This window comes from Sciurus vulgaris (assembly GCF_902686455.1).
Source record: "Sciurus vulgaris genome assembly, contig: HiC_scaffold_272_arrow_ctg1, whole genome shotgun sequence".
Taxonomy (NCBI): Eukaryota; Metazoa; Chordata; class Mammalia; order Rodentia; family Sciuridae; genus Sciurus; species Sciurus vulgaris.
In genome coordinates, this window is record NW_027632781.1 from 413,127 (window position 1) to 433,837 (window position 20,711).

A 20,711-nucleotide genomic window follows, 5' to 3' on the forward strand; every position below is an offset into this window, starting at 1 on the left:
CTCAAGTACTGATATGGGGTGACGAGTGCATTTTAGCAAATAGAGAAATCCAGAGACACGGAATCTGCAGGTGAGGAGGGCAGGCTACATGTTCTCCCCTGCCCGAGGTCCTGGGCTTGCAAGGACGGCTTCTGCACTTGGTGGAGCGCTTTGGCGACACGCACCCACGTAAACCACATCGCCCAAAGAGGCATGCTGATCACTCAGCCACAAGGAGCCAGCGTGTGCTGTGCAGTCATCCAGAGGGCGCTGCCACTCAGCTCCACACTGCTGTGTGAGGGCCAGACATCCTCCTTCCCACACTGTGCACCAAGGCAGTGGAGCATAGGCAACACTGCACTCTCGAGGGGCTTAGGGTGAGAGGAAATGGCAGGGATGGGCTGAGGTTTTCATCTTAGGGTGGAGAAGGACACAGAGTAAAGCCACTCAGGGTTGCTGCCCAGGGGCGGGGGTCAGAGGCAGCGGCCCGCCCCTGTTTTCTACTACTAGTTGGCCCCAGAGTTTGGGTCTTGTCCCCATCTCTGCACCATTCCGCTGGCTTCAAACCTCCTCAGTGGCAGCAGGTGTGCACCCTGGTGTGTGACCAGTGCCTGAGGATCTGACCTGAGACTTGTATTTAAAGTTCTTTTCAAGTCTGATAATTTCTACTCAACCAAGGTTTCTTTTTATTGTAATGTTGCATTTAATCTGCTGACCATTCACAGCATAGGTCATCAGACCTTCCCAGTGTCTTTTGGGGCTCTAGCATTGTTTGACCACAGTGAAGGAGACTTCTTCCTTTTTCTTTTTTCTTTTTCCTACTGGGGTTGATCCCAGGGCACTCTCTCACCAAACTACACTCCAGCCCTTTTTATTTTTCAGTTTGAGACAGGATCTCACTAAGTTGCTGAGGTTGGCTGCAAACCTGGAATCCTCCTGCCTCAGCCTCACAAATCACTGAAATTATTGGTATGCACCACCACACCTGGCGAAATGAGACTTTGGAACAATAAGTGATTGGGCTATCATTATTTAAAGAAAAATTTTGAGAGTTTTAAGGTATCAGTTTCAAGATCCTTCCTTAGCTTATAAACACAATTTTACCATACTACTTGGGCAATATATTTATTTAGCTGGCATCAGTCAAAATTGCTTTTTATAAATGCTCAGGTGCCAGAACTGCTTGTGGCCTATGTTCTAGAATGTTAAGTAGATGGACTGTTTTCCTGGTTGGAATGAAAGTTCTAAAATGGAAAGCACATTGCCCATCTTAGGTACCAATTTATCACCAGGCTGGACTTTTCCTTTTTTTGGTTTGGTGCAGAGGAACCAATCTAAACTTAATAGAGTAGAATTAATAAAATTGAAGTATGCCAGGAAAATGATATTTGTGCACTAACAACTTAAAAGAAATTAAAGGAGTTTTGCATGTAAGAAATAAAAATTGGAAGAGTAATTCTTCACCCAGTATATTCAGAACTTTCCCCCATTGTTGTATAAACTATTTATTAGGTTTCATGGATTACTTTCAGAAAATTAAAGAATTACATTTTGATTCCTACTAATTTCCTTTTAATTCCTTTATTTTATTCTTTCTCATTTATTAGAGAGGAAATGGTTCTACCAAATAATTTTTCACATAAAATTCATATTTTCAAGTTAATCCTTGGAATCCTATGAGAGAAGAAATTAGATGAAATTCACCATCCACTTTGCATTAGGCAAAAGAAGACAGCAAAGAGTTTAAAAGTTCTTCAGAGACTGAAGGTCTCAAAGCTCAAGAGTTCCACAGCAGGCCTGCACCCATTTCCTCTTTATTGAAAAGCACTGCATGATTTTGCAAACCAAAAACTTTTGTGGTTTATTTTAGTTTCTTAAATCAAAACTGCATTAACTACATTTTCCCTCATTAACATCAGTATTTACCCTTCATGGCAACTTCCTGAGTCTACTTTGTTTTTATTACACTTAATTGTAATTCACTTACATTCAATACATTCTAGCCCAATAAAATGGCTTCCTTGAAAGTGCTCTAGTTACATTAAATCTGGGCCCCAGTGAACAGGGTCCTGGGCTTCACCAGACATGTGCACGGCATTTAGAAATATGCATGTTTTTGGAAGAAAAGAACATTCCAAAGACAGTGACAAGAATTTAGAAACCACTTCACTGTATTTCAGTAGAAGATAGTTCAACTCCCATTTGCCTAAGATAAATACTATGAGAAAAAGATAGAAGAACTATATTTTATAAAAGACTTTGGAATCCAGTTGATTGGGTCATTCCTCAATGTACTCAAGTTAAAATAAATTTCAGACATTTTCATCTGCTCACAAGGTGGTTTAAGAGTGACTTCATCCCAAGTGCAGCCCTCTCAAAAACCCAATGTTAATTGACAGAATTCAAAAGCCTTGAATATTTTTTAAATGAGAAATAAAAATAAAACACATGTGCTTGGCAACAGGACTTTATTTTGACATGTACCTGGGAACTCAGCCTGGTCAACTGGGCCAAGCTTGATGAACCCCACCCCCCCACAGTTCTTCTTTCTCTCAGTTGAGTCTTTCCCAATCTGACTGCTCCTTTCTAAAGTCTTCTTCATATATTTTACCTAAAAAAGATACACTTGCTGTTACTGTTCACCTGTGCTCTTGGGCCACCTGGGCCTCTGCAGTCAGGCATGCCCACCCTCTGTCCCCAATACTTCTTCAGGGTGGGGTGGAGAAATGCATGTGATTGCAATTTACCTTTCATTTCTAGAGTTGAAGTCCTTCTTGGCATGCCTCAAGAATTCAGAAGGGGACAACAGTATATTCCTTAAAACCTCCTGCACTCATGCTTCTGCTGTGTGCTCCGCTGTGCTGGAGCCCTGGTTGGCTTTAAATGTCACTATGGGAGCAAGTCAACCCCAGAACAGGATTCTGCTTGAAGTTCTAAAAAGCAGTTTTCTGGCAAGAGCTGTTCAGTGAAGCCACTAAGTACTGGAATGTCAATGCTTCCAAATACAAAGCATGAGCTGAACACAGGAAGGAAAGGTGGACGGAGGTGGAAAAGCAAAATGGGACTGTTGAGAGGCAGTCTCAGATTTTGTCCTTATAAGCAATTTTAGAGTTATATAATTAAAAAAGAAACAGTAATATTTTATTGCAACACTTCATAAGAGATATTCCAAATAATCCAGAAAAGTAATCAAACAAGTTAATCCTTAATGCTGTTTATAACTGGCTGGTAGCTTGGAGACTAACATGCTAAGCTATAAAAATAAATGAAAGGTAGAGAATGAAGCAAAAGAATTCTTCAAAGACTGTGATTTAAATCACTTCTATGTGGAAAACTCTTAGCTGGATTTTTGTCTGGCACCAATGTACACAGCACCTTCAGCAGGAATGGATAAGCAGATTTCAACTAGAGGTGCAGCTACCTAAAGCATTCAGAACAAGACCCCACAGACAGGAGGGGCGATCAAACACTTCATCAAGATTTTGGTGGAGAGACATGTGACATGCAGACACACATGTACACACACATGCACCTGCATACACATGTGCACACATGCACACACATATACCTATACGCACATGCATGTGTGCACACATGTATACACATATATAGCATACACGTATATGTATGTGCACACACTTGTACATACATATGCACACACATACACACACACATAGATTTCATTTTTAAGTCCTTATTCATCAGCACTGTTGCAAGGAAACTACATCCAGCCAAGCTGATATTTTTCTTTTTTTCTTTTTCTTTTTTTTTTGTCAAGAGCTGAGGCTCAGTTCCAGATAGACAGAACTGTCACCAGAGGCATGTTCGATGGGGGAAGCCCATGTGAGAAGAACTGGACGTTCTAGCCACTCCATCACTTTAGTGCTAACTCAGATTCTCTGTAGGTCTGAAACCTCTACTGACCTGTGTGGTGCTTGGTGACACTGCTATTGTTAGTGCTGACTTAGAAGTGTGTTTCGTCAAAATGTGAGTGCAGACTTTCATCACACTCTCCCCAGGGCCAAGGGGAGAAAGGCTTTGCTCTGCTCCTCAGTGCATACCAAAGAGCACCTGTCTGGCCTACCTCCAGGCTGATCCTGCTGCAACCCATGTGCCAGGCACCCTCTGGCCTGCCATGTGCATGTATCTGAGCTCCAGTATGGCCCAGTGCCTGAACACCGGCAGTGCTCACTCCAGGAATCCTGCCCGGGCTGCCAGTTGAGCAGGGCTTAACAAACTGAACATCACCCTTGCTTGTTCATGAATTCATGTTCAAGCCATATGCATGATCCTAAGTGTAATAGGCAGATTATCATATGGAACCGTGGAAGAGAAGACTCAACTTGACCAGCCAGAGCTCTGGATTTTAAATCTAGACTGCTCCTTTGAGATGGTGACAGCAGGTAAAGAGCAGTCACACCATGGCCCAGCTTTCCACATGAATATGTTGAGATCCTTGCAGCTGGCACTTGTCCAGAGCAAACTGGTCACCAGCACTTCGTCCCATGCCATGGTGTCCCCCAGTGCTATAGATTCTTGATGATGTGTGCTCAGGGTCTGGGATTCCAGTGTGTTCCCTGTACTCATTGCTATCTAAGACTCACAGGAAGTGAAACACTGGCACAACTGACCATTCAGGGAGGTGAACACCAGCCTGATGGACTAAGCTGAGACACAGTAGCTCAGGCAGCATGACCCACCAGTTCTGCTGCTTGTGCTGTGGGGACTGTGCTCACTCTTGCCCTCCACATGCCACAGCAAGGGGTGCAGAGGGAAGTCGTGGTGCTTCCACTTGTTGCTGGTGGTGCCAGCCCCATGTGGAGTAGCAGACCTCATGCTTCAGTCTACAGAGCTAAGGACTCTTTGAAAACTGCCCATATTGTTCAAGAACAGGAGGCCAGTAGCTACAGAATCCTAGCCTGGGTGCTACCATTTTCTGAAAAGGTCTGGAGCTTGGGTGAGTAGTGTTTTCAAAATCAACCATGCCTGCATGGAACTCCAGTGCTCACAGAATCTTACTCATCTCAACAGTGTGACCCTGGGCAAGCCAGTGGCCCCACTGAGACTCAGTTCCTGCTTTATGAATCATGGGAGTGAGCCAGCTGAGCTCCATTCTGCCTGGAAACTCTACCATCAGTAATTCCAGTTAAAACAAGCATGGGTGGCTGCTCTGAACAGCAGTGGGCCCTGCGTGCTGCCCAGGAACATCCCCTTCTGCTTCTCACTTGCTGCATGAGGACTTCCACTTCAGTTCTCATGGCCATGTGGGTGTCCTCTGTGTACTTCCCACAACAGTCCTCCTAAGATGGAGCACTCTGGATTTTCAAGACATCCTGCAAAGCCTGTTGCAAGGTGAGTGCACAACTGAGGTCAGCCTGGGCATGCCCTGGGCTTCCCAATGGCACCTCCAGGCAGCCCCAGCCTTACAGCTGCTTTTCTTCTTCTGATTTTCTGCACACAGTTTGATTTTCAGAACCCACTTGCTCCCCAAGGTAAGCTGATGTTGCTGCTATCCCATGGCCCTTGCCATTTGGAGGTCTTCAGTGTTGGAACCCCTCCTACCTGGTCAACTGTGAATGGAGACTTATCTACAGCCTTTCTGCCAGTTCTGGGCCTCAGTCAAAGGGGTGCTCCTTCCCTGGTGCTCAGAGCGAGCTCAGGAGCACATGCCAGCCCTGGGCACCACCTCAGAGATTCCGAACTGGGAGCCCAGAGGACAGGACCCAAGAATCTGCACTTCTCAAAAGCTGGTGTGGCTAGTCTCAGATGACAGCAGAATGTCTCCATGTCCCCAAGAAGAGAGGGAACCTCCAGAGAAGGGAGCCCCTGACAATTGGCTGCTGTGCCTCCCACACCCTGCCTTGATTCAGGCAGTTTCATTCTGTCAGAACATCTCTGAGGCACTACTGGGTGGGTCAGGATGAGGAGGTGAAGTGAGCCATCCTGTGTTCCCATTCACACCACACCCTTGCTCCCCACAGGCATGGTGCACCCTCATGGCAGGCCATATGGAGGCAGCACCTCCATGCTGAGGAAACAGTCCCTGCTGAGGTGACCAGAACACATCTGTATTGTGACAGAACACATCTGGCCTTGTGTGCCCCTCAGGCCACATCACTGCTCACTGACCAACCAATCCTCTATGCAGGGGCACGCCCACCACTGGGCTGAGAAACCCCAAGATAAGAGCAAGCCTGTGGCTGAGTCCCGCCATCAGACCTGGAGTCCCTGACAGACCCCTGAGCATCTAGGACCTGTCCAGCCCAATAGGAAAATTACTTTTCAGGAAGTTGTAAGAGAAACAAGAACTTTTTTTCCTCTTCCTCCAGGAAGAATTTGCAGAAACAACAGAAAGTTCTCTGATAATTTATGTTCAGTCAAATTTTTGTTTTGTTTGGTGTGGGGCGCCAGACTCCAGGCTGCAGGGCAGGAGCTCTAACCCCGAGCTGCACCATGGCCCTGTTGGAATTTGTGTAAAAGTATATAGTTTAGGAGATTTGAGAATAAGCAAACTTTATAAATCATGTGCAAGACAGCACCCAGGCTCTAGGGTGGTTGTGGATTAGAGCACATATCCAATCATGCTCCACCAGGGCAGAGTACATGACCTGGGGATCTTCAAATGGTGCCTCTGGATGCAGACTATCTCCACCCACAGACACACATTCTAAGACCACGGGACTGGGCATGTTTTAAAGGCCAGTCACCCGGTGCTGCCCCAAACCTAGGCACTACATGTGGCTTGGATTTTGGAAAAATAAACAGCAAGAAGTTTATATTTTCCTTGAAATAAAAAATTTCCCTGAAGTTTATTTTTTTCTCTCCAGGAAATTAAGAATGAGCACATAGAAAGTGTGCGCACACACACACATGCACAAATGCACACACACACTTCTCTTCATCCTTTGAGCAATGCACAGCTGCTTCTGTGAAGATTGTGCTGGAGTTCAGGTACTAAACCCCTGGCATTTTCCCGAGAGCCCTCATGGCTGGGTTCCCTGGTGAAAAGTGTGCCTTAGCCTTGCTGTTGAATTTGAGCTTGGCATTCAGCTTGCTTCCCTGTGTACCTCACTGGCTCCCTAGCGGACTGTCTTAAAGAGCAGTTGCTTCTTCAGGAAGCTCCTGGGTTGATCTAAAGGTGAGTGTTCACAGCACTCACCTGCTTCATGTGGCTCTTCAGACTTGAAGGAGGAAGGAAGAAAGGAGGAAAGAAAAGAGGATAGAAAGATGTGCTGCACTCCCACTGCCTATTGTGGCTTCTCATTTCTCTTTGCCTTGCCCTCTGTGGGAGCAGGGGACCCACAGCCTCCCAGCCAGGTGGGGATGAAGGCTGCAGGTGTGGCTGGTGGAGCTGCAGGTGTGCCCTGTGCCTGCCCCCCAGCTTGGACCATGTGGTGTGACCCAAGAAGGACTGTGCTCTTCCAGAGGGAGCGCTGGCCTCAGCTCCCAGGACTACCTGGTACCTTGTTAGGATGCTGAGTTTACATTCATAATGCTCCTTCTTCAGCGCAAGAGCATTTGTTTCCTTTGAAAACTTATTCTCTTCCTTCAATTCTTGTTTCAATTCTTCATTTCAGTTCTCACTTTCCTTTGGAAGGAAAGAGCAAGAACATCAGAACATAATCAAAGTCCACAGGGACCCTGTACTTGGGCTGGGAGTGGCAGAGAGAGGAGTCCCCCTCCTCTGATCACACAAAAGGGTCTGCAGTATCATCTCTCTGAGCTTCATTTGAACAGCACCCTCTGAGGTCAGGACAAGGCTAGGACTGAAAATACTTTTTCTTTATCAAGACTTAATATGACTTCTTAGAAGTTTGGTGACCCCAGGAAAATACATCAAAATCCCCAATATCCACTGTTCTTGGTCAGATAAGTGGGTCTGCAGAATAATTCAGTTCCCATTCCTAGGTGATGGACAAGGGACTCAGAAAAAAAAAAAAAAAAAAAAAAAAAAATAATATCTAGTAACTCAGAGCCCCATCCTGAACTAGGCTGTAGGAGAGAGAAGGAAAAACAAGTGAATTTAGGCAAGTAGGATCCTTGGCTACCCATCATTACTCAGAGCATCTATTTCCATTGTTGGTTTAAGGGCAGAGATCAAGAAGTCTGACTGCCACCACAAGTCACATACAGATCATCACCTGGAAGCCCAATGTTAGAAAGAACTGAAGATTCACTCCTCAGATGTTAATGGGCTGTTGACTCAATGACTCCCACTTCTTAATTTTCCACAGTAGGTAGTAAACCTACTGTGAAGGAAATTGGATTCTTGCTGAGAATAAAAAACATGGCACAATATGGGTATCTCAGGATGAGAAAATAGCTAATAAAATGTGTCAAATTGCATGATTTTAGTCATTAGTGTTTCCCAATGCAATTCTTGTTTAAGAAGTCTACTTAGGTAATTCATTTTCTTTAAAAGGGGTAAAAAAAAGGGGGGGGGTAATATTTCTACTTGCTTTTGTTTAAATAGAATGGGATGTGCCACTTTCACTTGGAAAATGAGCCAATCATTTTCAAATTTAGCACAGTTCAAGAGAAAATTATTTTAACTAGAAAATGATCCAAACTGCAGAGGGTTGCTAAAGTTCCTGCTCAGGGTGGCATTGGCAAAGGAATCCACTGTGAAAGGGCAGAGAGGAAGCTGCCAGTCTGTTTTCTGAGGCACTGTGGCAGACAGCCTAAGCAAGACAGGCAAAGCGGGCAGGCCTTGATGTCTGTGCCTGTTTTAAAACATGGCCAGGGCAGCATGGGATCAGTGGTGAGTTCCCTGCAATGTTTTCACCATTCTATTTTCTTACTATACCTAAAAGGAGAGGCCTTAGAGTTTAAGGTTCTTCTCTCATCCCCTGCTGTACCCTTGCAGTTCATCCAGTAACTGTAAGTAAACCCAGGAAGAAACAGAATTTGCTCTAGAGGAACTGCCCTCCCAACTGATGGTGGCATCATGCTCTTGGGGGACCCAGGGGGCCTCAAAGTCCCAACCTGGTTAGACGGCTTGGCACAGGGCTCAGGGCACAGGGCTCTGGACAAGCCTTCTCCCCTCTTGTCTCTGCTCACATCTATCTTTCTTTCTTTTCTTGCAGTGCAGGGAATGGAACACGTGCCTCCCCCAGGTTGGGTCCCTGGCCAGTGCTCTACCACTGAGCCACACTCTGGCCCTAGCCTTGTCATCATTAGTGTGGCAAAAGAATGGGCTGAGAATGTTCAAGGAGATAATGAGGGTGATGTACTTTCAAAAAAATGTATTTTTTATGGCTGCAAGAGTAGTGCCGATTTACAAAACCGAGAAGCTACGTCGCAACCAGAAGGCATTGCCTTAGTATTCTTCTTATAGTCAGGAACAGGAGCTGTACACAAGGAGAAAGGCAAACTCCGCCTAGGTGGACCACCGTTCAAAGTTATATGCACAGCAGGACCAGTTATCTGCTGTGAGCTTGGCCCACTCCAGCCGGCTGTGCTTGGGACATCGGAGAAGCAGCCATGTGTTCTTCACTTGTGCCTCATGTGCTGCCTTGGAGATGTGCAACCCTGCCCCACACACCGCGGTGCTGCAGTGCTTGGTCCACCCCACCGCAGTCCCAACTGGGGCCCACCTCTTCCTGCCACAGGTCCTGGGCAGTGCCACCTGTGCTCTGGCTCCGCAGCCTCTCGCACTTCAGAGCACCCAGGGCACTCTCCACTGTGCTCAGCTTGGTCCACAGCTCTGCCACTTGCAGAACTGAACCAGGCAGACAGTTGTAGACCCCTCTCCTGCACCCACACCAGGCACCTGTGCCCAGACTTTGAGCCTGGGGACTGTACTCCACTCTCCTGCATGTTGGTCAGCACACAGCAGGATATCTGAATTTTAAAAGGAGCTCAGCCAACCCGAAAAGCACAGTCCTGACACCTGCAGCCTTTCACTCTTCCCTCCTTCCTCCTGATTCAGAGGATGTGACGCCTGACCACAGGCAGGGGAAGTGGGTGCTCTCCAGGCTGCTGGTCTCCAGATGCACCTTGCTTGCTGCAGAAGAGGCAGCCACGCCCATACCAGGGCCTTCCACCTGTTGGCCATCTGCAGACTTCAGGGTGACACCAGCCCCAGTAGGAGAACCTAGCTATGGGTGACTCTTCCCAGTGGATATCATACCCATTGCTAGCATGTTCAGCACTCCTGCAAGCGATTGAGGGGAGTAGCTTAGACATACTCTCTGAGATCAAGATCTCTAAAGTTTGGAGGTCCAGGCTCCTCCAAAAGTGGGCTTAGCAAGTTGTCCTATCACTGCCGGGTACCGTGGGAGCATTACCTTGCACCTTCTAAATTTAACAGCGTTGCCTATCAAAAGGGGGAAGAAACTAGCAATGTGTTTGTATTACTCACTTTTGGTTGGGTTTTCTTAATTCTGAATTATTTAGGGGATTTACTTTCCCTTTTCTCTTTCTGGAGATAGAGTGCTTTCAAATGCATATTGATTTTAAGAAGATTTTTCTCCAAAAATTTGCTTTCTCACCAAATCCAAAGCTGCTTAGAGGAAAGGGGCAGGGCCTGTTTGTCTCCCTATCTAAAGAACTAGGCTGCTCTTGCAGGAAACAGTGGGGACTTTAGACTGTCCCTAATGGACACTGGAACCTGTAGGTGCATTTATGGCTGCTAGTGACCATGCTGGAAGGCAGGACAGATGAGCACACTCTAGGGACAGCATTGGAGGCTGTTTGTAGCACATTTTTTAATGCTGCACAAGGCAATCCACCAGCAGGGCTCATTCCTCTTCAGTACCAAGAAGCCAGTGATGCGCCCACACCCTCAGCCCACCCCCTCTACTCCTGCTCCCACTACTGGCCTTCTGCAGATCCCTCTGCAACTGCAATCCTGAGCTTCCACATGGCTACCCAGCCATGTCAAAGAAACCTGAATAGAGACAGGTGCTTACCTTTCTTTCATACAGTTCTTTCATGCTTCTAATTTGCTGTTCCCACTTCTGATTAACTTCCAGGAGCTGGAATTATTAAAATCTGGTGAATCAACAAAGGATTTCTGCCCATTTGGAAATCTGGGCAACAGAGAATCACTTTTTGAGGTGACTGAGAGTGGAATTCCAGGAGTAAAGACAGTAACTCCTTCCAGCAAGTTCTGGGTGGGCTGGGAAAATCTGGTGACTCACTCTCACCTTTTCATAACTGGTTCACATATGAAAATCTTTAAATCTGGGTGTATCTTAATCAGCCAGCTAAGAAATATATTAGCTGGCTTCAACTTCCTTATTGTGTGACTGTTAATCTTTGTTTAATTCAATCAGAATCTGGTAAAAAATTGTAATGTTGATGGTTTTCTGTAAGATTTACTAATGTGTGAAGGGTATTTTCACATTTTTCTATGTGTATACGCTGATTATTATAGTGAATTATTTCTCTAGCTTTAAAAAGTTTATATTGAATTCTACCCTATTAACTGACAATAATTTGTTTGCAATATTATACTTTTGAGTATTGACACATTATTGTGATATATACTCATTGAATGGAAACTATTACATTTTGAAAAATATAGATTTTTCAAGGAATAAGTTTTACTATAAAACGATATTTAGAAATATTTTAGGCTTCAAACACTTTGAAGTTTTTAAAGCTACGTGTTAATTAAGAGACAATACTATGACCTGTGTTTTAGTTTCCTTGTAGAAAAATTTGAAGTTTCTTACATTAAGAGAAATTCCAGCACTTATCAATATAAAAAGATAGTCACATGGGGCATGTGGAGGAAGTGTGGGGAAAAATAGGATTGAAAATGCCAAGTAAGTTTGTGACCTTGTCATTTGTTCATTTGGCATTACATAAATACTGATAAAACAGTGTTTTCTTTCAATATAATGCAATGCAGTATCAGAGAGATGAATACTGTCACTTAGAAAAAGTAAGACACAATGCTTATTCTCAGCACTGACCCATGACACATGGATTTAACTGATACTTTAAGTTACCTTTTTTCTCTGTTTCTCTAAGCCCCTTATCTTTTGTTCAAGAGGATCTGTCACATTCTTTCTTCTTGATGATTGAGCACACTTGGAAGGAAGAAAGGATTGAGGTAAAACGATTTGCAAAAGAAACTGGAGAAATTATGTCTTTCACAAACATCATGCATTTAGCCAACTCTGACATTGTGATTTATAAAAACAATTGATTCTGGAGCTGGAGAGGTGGCTCAGTGGTAGAATGCATGATGAGCATGCATGGGGCCCTGGACTGGATTCCCAGCCCCACAAACAGAAACAAAAACCCTGACCCATCACGCCTTCATGGTGACTGGTCAATGCACAACTTCATATTATAAATGAGACCCCTTCATAAGAATTAGTCACCAAAATAATCCTAACAAATAAGAAATATATCTATATAATGAATAAATCAGAAGTTAGAACTTCTTGAATTTAAATTTTAATCCCTTTCCCCAAAAAAAATTGTAGAAAGGCCTATAGAAATTGGGTCAGTTTCTGGATACATTTTAGACATTTGTGTAGTAAACATTTCTCAAGAGTTATTTTCACAGTAGTGTCCAGGAACATATTACCCGCAAATTCAAAAGTGTGGCTCTGGCAAAAGTCAGAGAATGACAGAATCACCAAGAATGAAGACCAATGTGTGCCACTAAATCATAGCAAACCACAGGAAATCAACCCCAGTGACTGTGGACTCCAGCATGTCAGAGGTGGTGTGGACAGAGATTGTCTGGCACTATGTAATGTTAAACAGCTCTTGGAATAAAGTCTTTAGAGTACAAAATATTGGCTCAATGGAAATGTTTATCACCTTTCTTTTTGGATGTTTTTGTCAAGGATGTGAATATTCATTTAAAGAAAGCACAGAAGTTCTATAAGTGCTGTCTGTCATCAAACTAAACTGTCACTTGCATAAAGGACCTCTTCTGTGTTGTACCAAGAGTCACAGGTAATAGAAACAGCTGTGTGATGATCTGCATTCAGTCCCTTATGAGTGTTAATCTGGACCATGGAACTGCTCAGGGATATGCATGAACAATTAAGAATATTTTCAACACAGGTTAGTCTTTGACAGAAGTGTTTAGAGGAAACAGCTCTTCTGCAATCATCATGGGATTTCAAGGTCTCTTTCCTTAGAAATGATTTATAAAACTGCATTTCTATCTTTATTTAGTATGTCTTGTATTTTAGGGTCTGAGTGTAGTACACCTGTATAGCTGCTTCTCTTTGCTTTATCATTTATTTAGACCCATGTTGTGACTAAGACCACACTTTAACAATGAGATTCTGTGTAAACTCAGAATGGTTCTCTTGCTATTAACCTCAAGAAGCTGGTTTGGCTGATCACAAGAGGGATGTGGAAATCCAGGTGACAATCATGTTGGTTCCTGTGAATGACCTTCTCCTTTTGGGGAAGACTTCTAAGAAATGAGATTAGAACTGAATGACCATGAAGCATTTTGGATTTAGCTGGGAGACAACCCTACCTGGTGTGTACTGAGCTGAGCACTCAGTGGCACAGTGAGACTGGGCTCTAGACCACAGGAGCACACCTGGGTTCCCCAGCTTGCTGAACACAGATCCCTAGACACTGGATGGAGACTTTGAAATGGCATCTCCATGTCTAACCATTCATCCTGGGGTCCTAAAAATCCATTATCCTGGCAATCCTACCTCATGTTGGAAATGTCAGTCTGGGGTCTGCAGAAAGCCCTCCTCCTATTTGTGAGTTAGGCAAAGCTCTGTAAACATAAAACATCTGTACACTCTTGCCTTCTGGGAGTGCTGATGTGGGAAACTTGGCAGTGGGCTGGTTGGTTTCCATAAATAATTATCTCTGGAAAAAAATTATGCAGCACTTTTATTTTTATTTTATCAATAAGATTCAGATACTATATCTTCAAAAGAGTCTATTTGAAGCAGAAGACACTGAGGATGGTGTCTTGTCAGCCACAGTTGTATCTGCAGGGCTTTCTCTGCATATTAGTCCTGTGTATCAAAATAGAGCAAAGTCAAACAAATTCAGAGGGTTGGGGAAATTTTCACTAGCATTTGCTTTGCTTTTCAGTTGATAAAAAGGCATCTGATATTGCAATAAGTGCAAAGATTTCTAATGCCTGAGTTCTAGTATAGAAAAATGTTCCCATACATAATTACCTCTAAGTGTTTCCTACAAAGCATGATCCATATTCACAGTGTCTTGGCATTTCTTTCTCTACCACAATACCCATGACAACCTTGAGATATTTAAATTATGATGCTACCCACTTAAATTTCTAAATGGAACATGCGGTGCAGTTTCTCATTATACCTTGGTTATCTTTTTTTTTGGGGTGCTGGGGATCGAACCCAGGGCCTTGTGCTTGCAAGGCAAGCACTCTACCGACTGAGCTATCTCCCCAGCCCCTTGGTTATCTTTTAAAAAAATTAAGAACTTCATTCATTCATTTGTTCCTTCACCCATGTGGCCTGTCCATTGCCAGAAGTGTGTTCTTACCTCTGCTTGCTCCACAGAATTGTATACAGTGCTCATTCCAGATGTGCCCTGAGCAGAATGTGCCATGAAAACTGTTTTCTCAGAAGTCTTGAGAAACAGAATGAAGAGGAGAAAAAGTTTCTTATGGTGCACGTAGGCAAGACAAAATATGCAAAATTGGAAAAACACACACCACTACTAACTTGTGATAGGAAAATTACAATGATTATTTTTCATTATAAACAAAGATACACACAGAAATGCACACACATAGATGTTGGGGGCTGTGCCATGTGATCACATCAGCAGCGAGGAGGTTAATTGACATAAACACACTCAGGTGATTTTATCGTCCACGCACACAATGTATGCACATGTGTTCTCAAGCACTAATTGCCTACTTGGAGCGTCTCACCTAATCTTTGCGTAAGAGGCGTGGCCCTGCTCTCCACCTCCTGGAGGTGATATAAGCGTAGGCAGAGCGAGACAGACACAGCAGCCATTAGCTGAAAAGCAGTAGAAGAAGACAGTGTGGCAGCAGCCAGAGGGAAAAACGCACGGAAGCAGCTAGACACACGTGCAGCAGTAGCATGTAGGGGAAGCAGTGGAAGGCAGATTGCAGAATGGAGAACTGAGACGCATCACTAGGGCACCTTAGGTAGACACACCCTTAGTTCACAGGATGCAGGACGCACCAGTAAGCAGCAGACCTTAAGTGAGGCGTAGCAAGTCTTTCTTCCTCTAAGCTCTAAGCAAAGTCTGTCCTTCTCTCAGGGTCTCTCTTGGGCAAAGTCTCTCTTTCTCTCTGATAAGCAAAGTCTCTCTCTCTCTCTCCTCTCAAAGCAAGTAAACCTCATTTCCTCTATCCTCTATGTACAAACAAGCAGGGAAGCAGCGCACTAAAGAGAAAGATAGAAGTAGCTCAGTTTCCAGTCCACCACCCATAAGACCCATGCAAGTTGTTGCTGCAAGCGGTGACAAATATCCACGGATTTTTGTACCGCAAAGAGCCAGCGACACATAGACCCAACACACACAGAGGTACATACACACACAGAAATAGGCATACAGAGACACAAACACATGGACATGGACACAAACAAACAGACACAAACACATGGACACCCAGACACACATAAACACACACAGACCCAAGATACACAGACATACAGACACACATGGACACAAACATATGGACACACAAACACATATACATAGACTGAATACAGATAAACACATGGAGAGAGACACACACAGACACACTGACATACACACACATATACACACATAGACCCAACACACACAGTCGCACAGATAAACACACAGAGATAGACACACACAGGCCCACACAGACTAAACACAGAGATCACATATATCCACAAGTACACAGAGGATCCACATGGACCTGCAAGCACACAGAGGAGTGTAAAAATTTCCGGGTTCCCTTTGACCTTTTCTCTATGGGGTTCACAGGGCACTTTCCTGTAGGGAACTGTCACTTGCATGGGCACCTCAGGCCCCTCACTGACCCTCCACTAGGTGGTGGGCTCTGAGCACAAACCCACACTTGCGCATCACCATCAGTCTGCTGCAGGGTAGCAGCCAGAAGCTTCCTGCAAGCTCAGCATGGCTCATGAAATGCTTTGGGGAAACTCGAGTCTGGCCAGGTGCAGGGGGGCTCTCCACAGACCTGCCAGGGGTGATGGCCCTGGATGCCCTCCAATTGCCCCACCCCCACAGGTGCTCCCTGCCTTGGGAGAGCCCCAGCTGAAAGCTCAGAGAAACAGGTTCCCCAGTCCAAGGCTGTTCTGAGACCCCTCACTTCCCAAGTGACTAGAACATTATGTAGAGGAAGAAAATCAACTAGCAGAAACACAAAGAAGGAGAGGAAGAAGAGACAACAGCCTCCGGTCTGCAGCTTCATCTGAGTGCACTCTGCCATTGGGGACCTCTGACCTGGGTGAGTCAAGCCAGGGGCCTGTGGATCAGCCTCCACCCTGCCATGGGGCAGTGGGGCATCCTCCTCCAGGGTTGCTCCCCATGACCACACAGGTAAGAGCTTAGCATTTCAAGTTGACCTTGCCATGGATCACTACCTGAATCACATGACAAAAGGAAGTGACTGGCCAAAACTGATATATCAATCACTGCTTAGCACAGAGTGCATCCCACCCTAAGCAGAGGCCCCGCATCCAGTGAATATATGCAGGGGTGCAAGACGCACAAACACACGTTCTCCAACACACACATGTTAAATACACATGTGTCCACATGCACACGTGTGTTTATGTGTACACATACGTACACATACAGCATTTTATATACCTATGCATACAGATGTGTACCGTGTGTACATGTGTGTGTGTACATGCATGCATGAATTGAAAGCTGGCCTGCAATGAAAACCAGAGGGTAAGTGGTGAGGAAACTCAAGCCCTCAGAGCCCCAGAAAGGCACCTCAGGCCTTCACAGCACGAGCGGGTGCTGCACTGGGCCTTCAAGGAGGCCGCCCACTGATGGCTGCAGTGTGGGGCCCATCACTGCAGGGTGACCAACAGCCGAGATGGCAGAGCTAAGGCCGAGGGTTCTGAGGTGCCCATGTAACTGGGCAAGTTGCCTGGCATCTGAGGATGTTTTGCAGGAAGTTACTAGAGTCTCAGTTTCCTGATTAAATAACTCTGGACAGCACCCTTGGGAGGATGCTGAGTCCCCTTGAGTCAAGGATACTTGTGACCTAAGTGGCTTTTCAATATAGTTGTCCTGAGATGCACAGTGCATATGAGATAGGAGAGACCAGCAAGAGTACCCAGTCAACAGATTCTGGCAAAAGTTACACCATGGCAACGAATATGTCTGCCAAGCAGTCTACTGGCACTCAAGTGGGCCACACCTGACTCCAGAGCCCCCTGCATTTGCCTACTGTCCTCTCTGTGGGGTGCTTCACACCCCTCATTCTCCAGCTGGCCAAAGGCTTTTTCCTGATTTCCCCCCAAACCTGTCTTCCCATGAGATTTAGTAACTTTCATTTTCCACAACACAAATCTCAAAAGTCCTTTCATGTCCCTCCTGTGCTCAGACCTGTGGGTGCCCTCCCGTCTCACCTGGAGTGAAGGCATAGTCTTCCCAGTGATCAAGGAACTCACACTGTCTGGCCCAAGCCTCTCTCACCCCATGCAACCTCCTTTCCTTGGTTCACTCCACTTCACGTGCTGGCTACATGCCAGGCTTGAGCCTGGTCTCCTACCCAGAAAGCTATGCCTGGGTATCCACCCAGCTCATCCCCTCACCTTCAGTGTGGACCTTGCCTGGATGTCCTGTGGAAACTGCTCCCCACCCCAGGGCTGTGCCCTCCTGTCCTCATTATTTCCCCAGTGCTGCAAACGACAGACCACAGACTTCTCTGTTCCTGTTCTCCCACCACTTGTTCTCCCACCACTGAAATGTGAACACCACCATGACAGCTCTGTGTGCCTGTTGTACCTTGCTGCTCAGGTCCACACAGGGCTGGGACACACCAAACCCTCCCACCCCACAGGAGTGCCAGCATGATGCCTGAGGCAGACAGCTCCTCTCAATTCTTACGTTGATGAATAATAGTTAATTTAGTTTTCAAAGGAGTAAAAGTAAAAAGAGAAACTAGATAAGTCTTTCCCACAATGTGGTTACAGCAAAGCGTGCTGCCTTCCTGTAGTCTGCAAGCTTCCCTGGTGGTCCTGAAGTGAGCCAAGGTCACATCACTCCCAGAGACTGAAAGCACTTCCTCTAGGTCTGGGAGATGGGAGGGCTGTCCATGTGAGGGTTTGCATCCACCTGAAGTCCTCTCTTAGCTTGTATCCAGTTTTATTCAAGGCTGATATCTGGGGCTGCCTTGAAGTTAAAACCCAAATGTACAAAGAAAGAGGGGAATGAGGGAGGGAATAATGAAGGAATGAAGGAAGGAAGTAAGGAATGAAGGAAGTGAGGGATGTAGGGAGGGAGGGAGGGAGGTAGGGAGGGAGAGAGAGAGAGATAGAGAGAGAAAGAAAGAAGAAAAGAAAGAAGAAAGAAGAAAAGAAAGAATGAAGAAAAGAAAGAAAATAGAAAAGAAAGAGTGAGCCCAAAGGAAGGACAAGATTCTTAAGCAAGTTCAATCCTGCCTACTCTTCTAAGAACATGGCCACTTCCCTCCTGCTCCCAGGCTGCACCCTGTTTCCCGGCATGGCTGTTCACAAGAAGCATGCTTCAGGGCTCCATGCCTTGCTTTCTCACTGAGGACAAAGCTGCAGGTCCCATGGCCTGAGGAAATGTCTTGCTAGCTGTGATGTCCATTCCTCATACCTTTTGCAATCTTTTTCTTTCTTCTCTTCTCTTAGGGTGGCTAATTAAGGGCTGTGGTTTGTGGTGCCTTTTTGACCTTGATGCAGAATGTGAGGCAGGACAATCAGGCAAGTTGGAGGCAGCCAAGCAGAGCTGCAGGGCTCTCAGGTGCTTGACACAGAGGCAGCCCCACCTGTGCTTCTGACCTGGTCAGGACGTGTATTCAGAGCTGTGTTTGTGAACTAATTGCCCGATTTTTGAGCATTTGTCACTATTGTTTATTAATTATACAAACTTATTTCTCTTGGGATGTGTTTTCCTAAGAATATGAGGCATAAAATACAGTATTTTGGCAATAAAATTGTATCTTTAAAATGACATCGGGACAGAATTCCATGAGCATCGCCTAGTGCAGTGATTCCATGACACTTGGCCCCAAGCACAACTTTGATTCCTCCTGCTCCCCTCCCCCATGTCCACGTTTGATGACAGTCACTCTCTCTGAGGAAGGCTCACCCACCTGTTTCCATAGTTCTTCCACTGAAGTAGCATTCTGTTTTTTAATGTCTGCACACATGAAGGGAAAGGACACAGCCAAGTCCTACCATGACTGGTCCAGCAGTGGGCTTGAGAAGGACTCTTGCGGTTGTGGGGTACAGGTGACCTCTGCACTTCTATCTGAGACTCTTGCATCCTCCAAAGTCACGTCACACCCTTGGGAATGGATTGGAGCTTTCGATCAAGGAGAATGATCCCATTTTTATTTTCTCTTTTCCCTCTTACTCTTTATCACCAGCCCTATTTTTAAGACATTTCACAACATTAACATGGTCTGCATTGAGTCAGCTGCTGTTCCTCAGCCACTAAGACTGGGGAAGATCTCTGTTTGCCAGCCTCCTACTGCCACTCACTAGAACATCCAGTGCACTTGGCATTGGGGAACTTCTCACATTCATCAGTGATGCTGCCCCATTTCCTCGAGGCTGTGAGTCAACTGCCCCTTCCCGGGTACTCATTCTCCCTCCTCACTCATTCTTGATAATTCTGGTTAGTGAAAAGGGAACTCTGCAGTGGCTCAGGCCCTTCATTAAGTCACTTTTCTATGCAGCTGCCTCCTTCCCATCTCACGAAGTCATGTAGAAATCCATCTCTGGCTCCTGGAAATGGGTCTACCTGACATTCTTACACTGACTTCCTTGGGGGAAGCCAGAGGAGCCCTCCATTGTCCCTTGGCCATGGGCTTCCACTTGTCTCACCCAAACAGGAATTTTCCTAGACTTGTCTCAGTTCTACCAGAATCTCAGCAAGGAGGTAAAGGGTTCACTGCGTTCTGAGTGTAGCATTTCCCTCTACAGCAAGCTGGGGTAAAAATGGTGATCCACAGAGATTCCAGCAGGGAAAGCAAGAATCAAATGCTTGAAGACACCTTGAGAGGAAGATGGAGGAATGTGTGCTGGAGGGATGGTGGGGTGGGGATTGAGGACTCCCCGGGCTGCTTGGGGAGTACCGACCCCAGGGAGGGCTTGGTCCAGTGCCAAGTGTTAGGCCCCACATAGGGTCCACTCTGATGATAGCATCTTCCTGCATCTGCCTGAGATCTGGCCCAGCTCCCAAGTGACTCTGATGTGAGGGAAGCAGCAAGTGCAGGGAAATGATTCCAGTCCTTTCAATTTGAGCCAAGGTCCAGAATCTCCATCCTGTCCCCTGTAAGCCCAGGAGGAAATATTTTAACCTCCTTGGACCACCAAATGGTGTTAGGTTTGGGTGACTGGGTGAAGAGCTACCTACTAGTCAGCATGGGAAGGTAGTGGAAGGGGTAGGGCAAGCAGCATGAAAAGAGAAGATTCAGAGTTCACTTTGCAGGTAGAGAAGAGCCCAGGTCCACCCAGCAGGCATGTCAGGGCCTCAGCCCATGTCCCATGATGTGGACAGGGTCCAAGCCACTGCAAGGGAGCAGGCAGGCCACTCAAGGGAAGCCAGAAAGG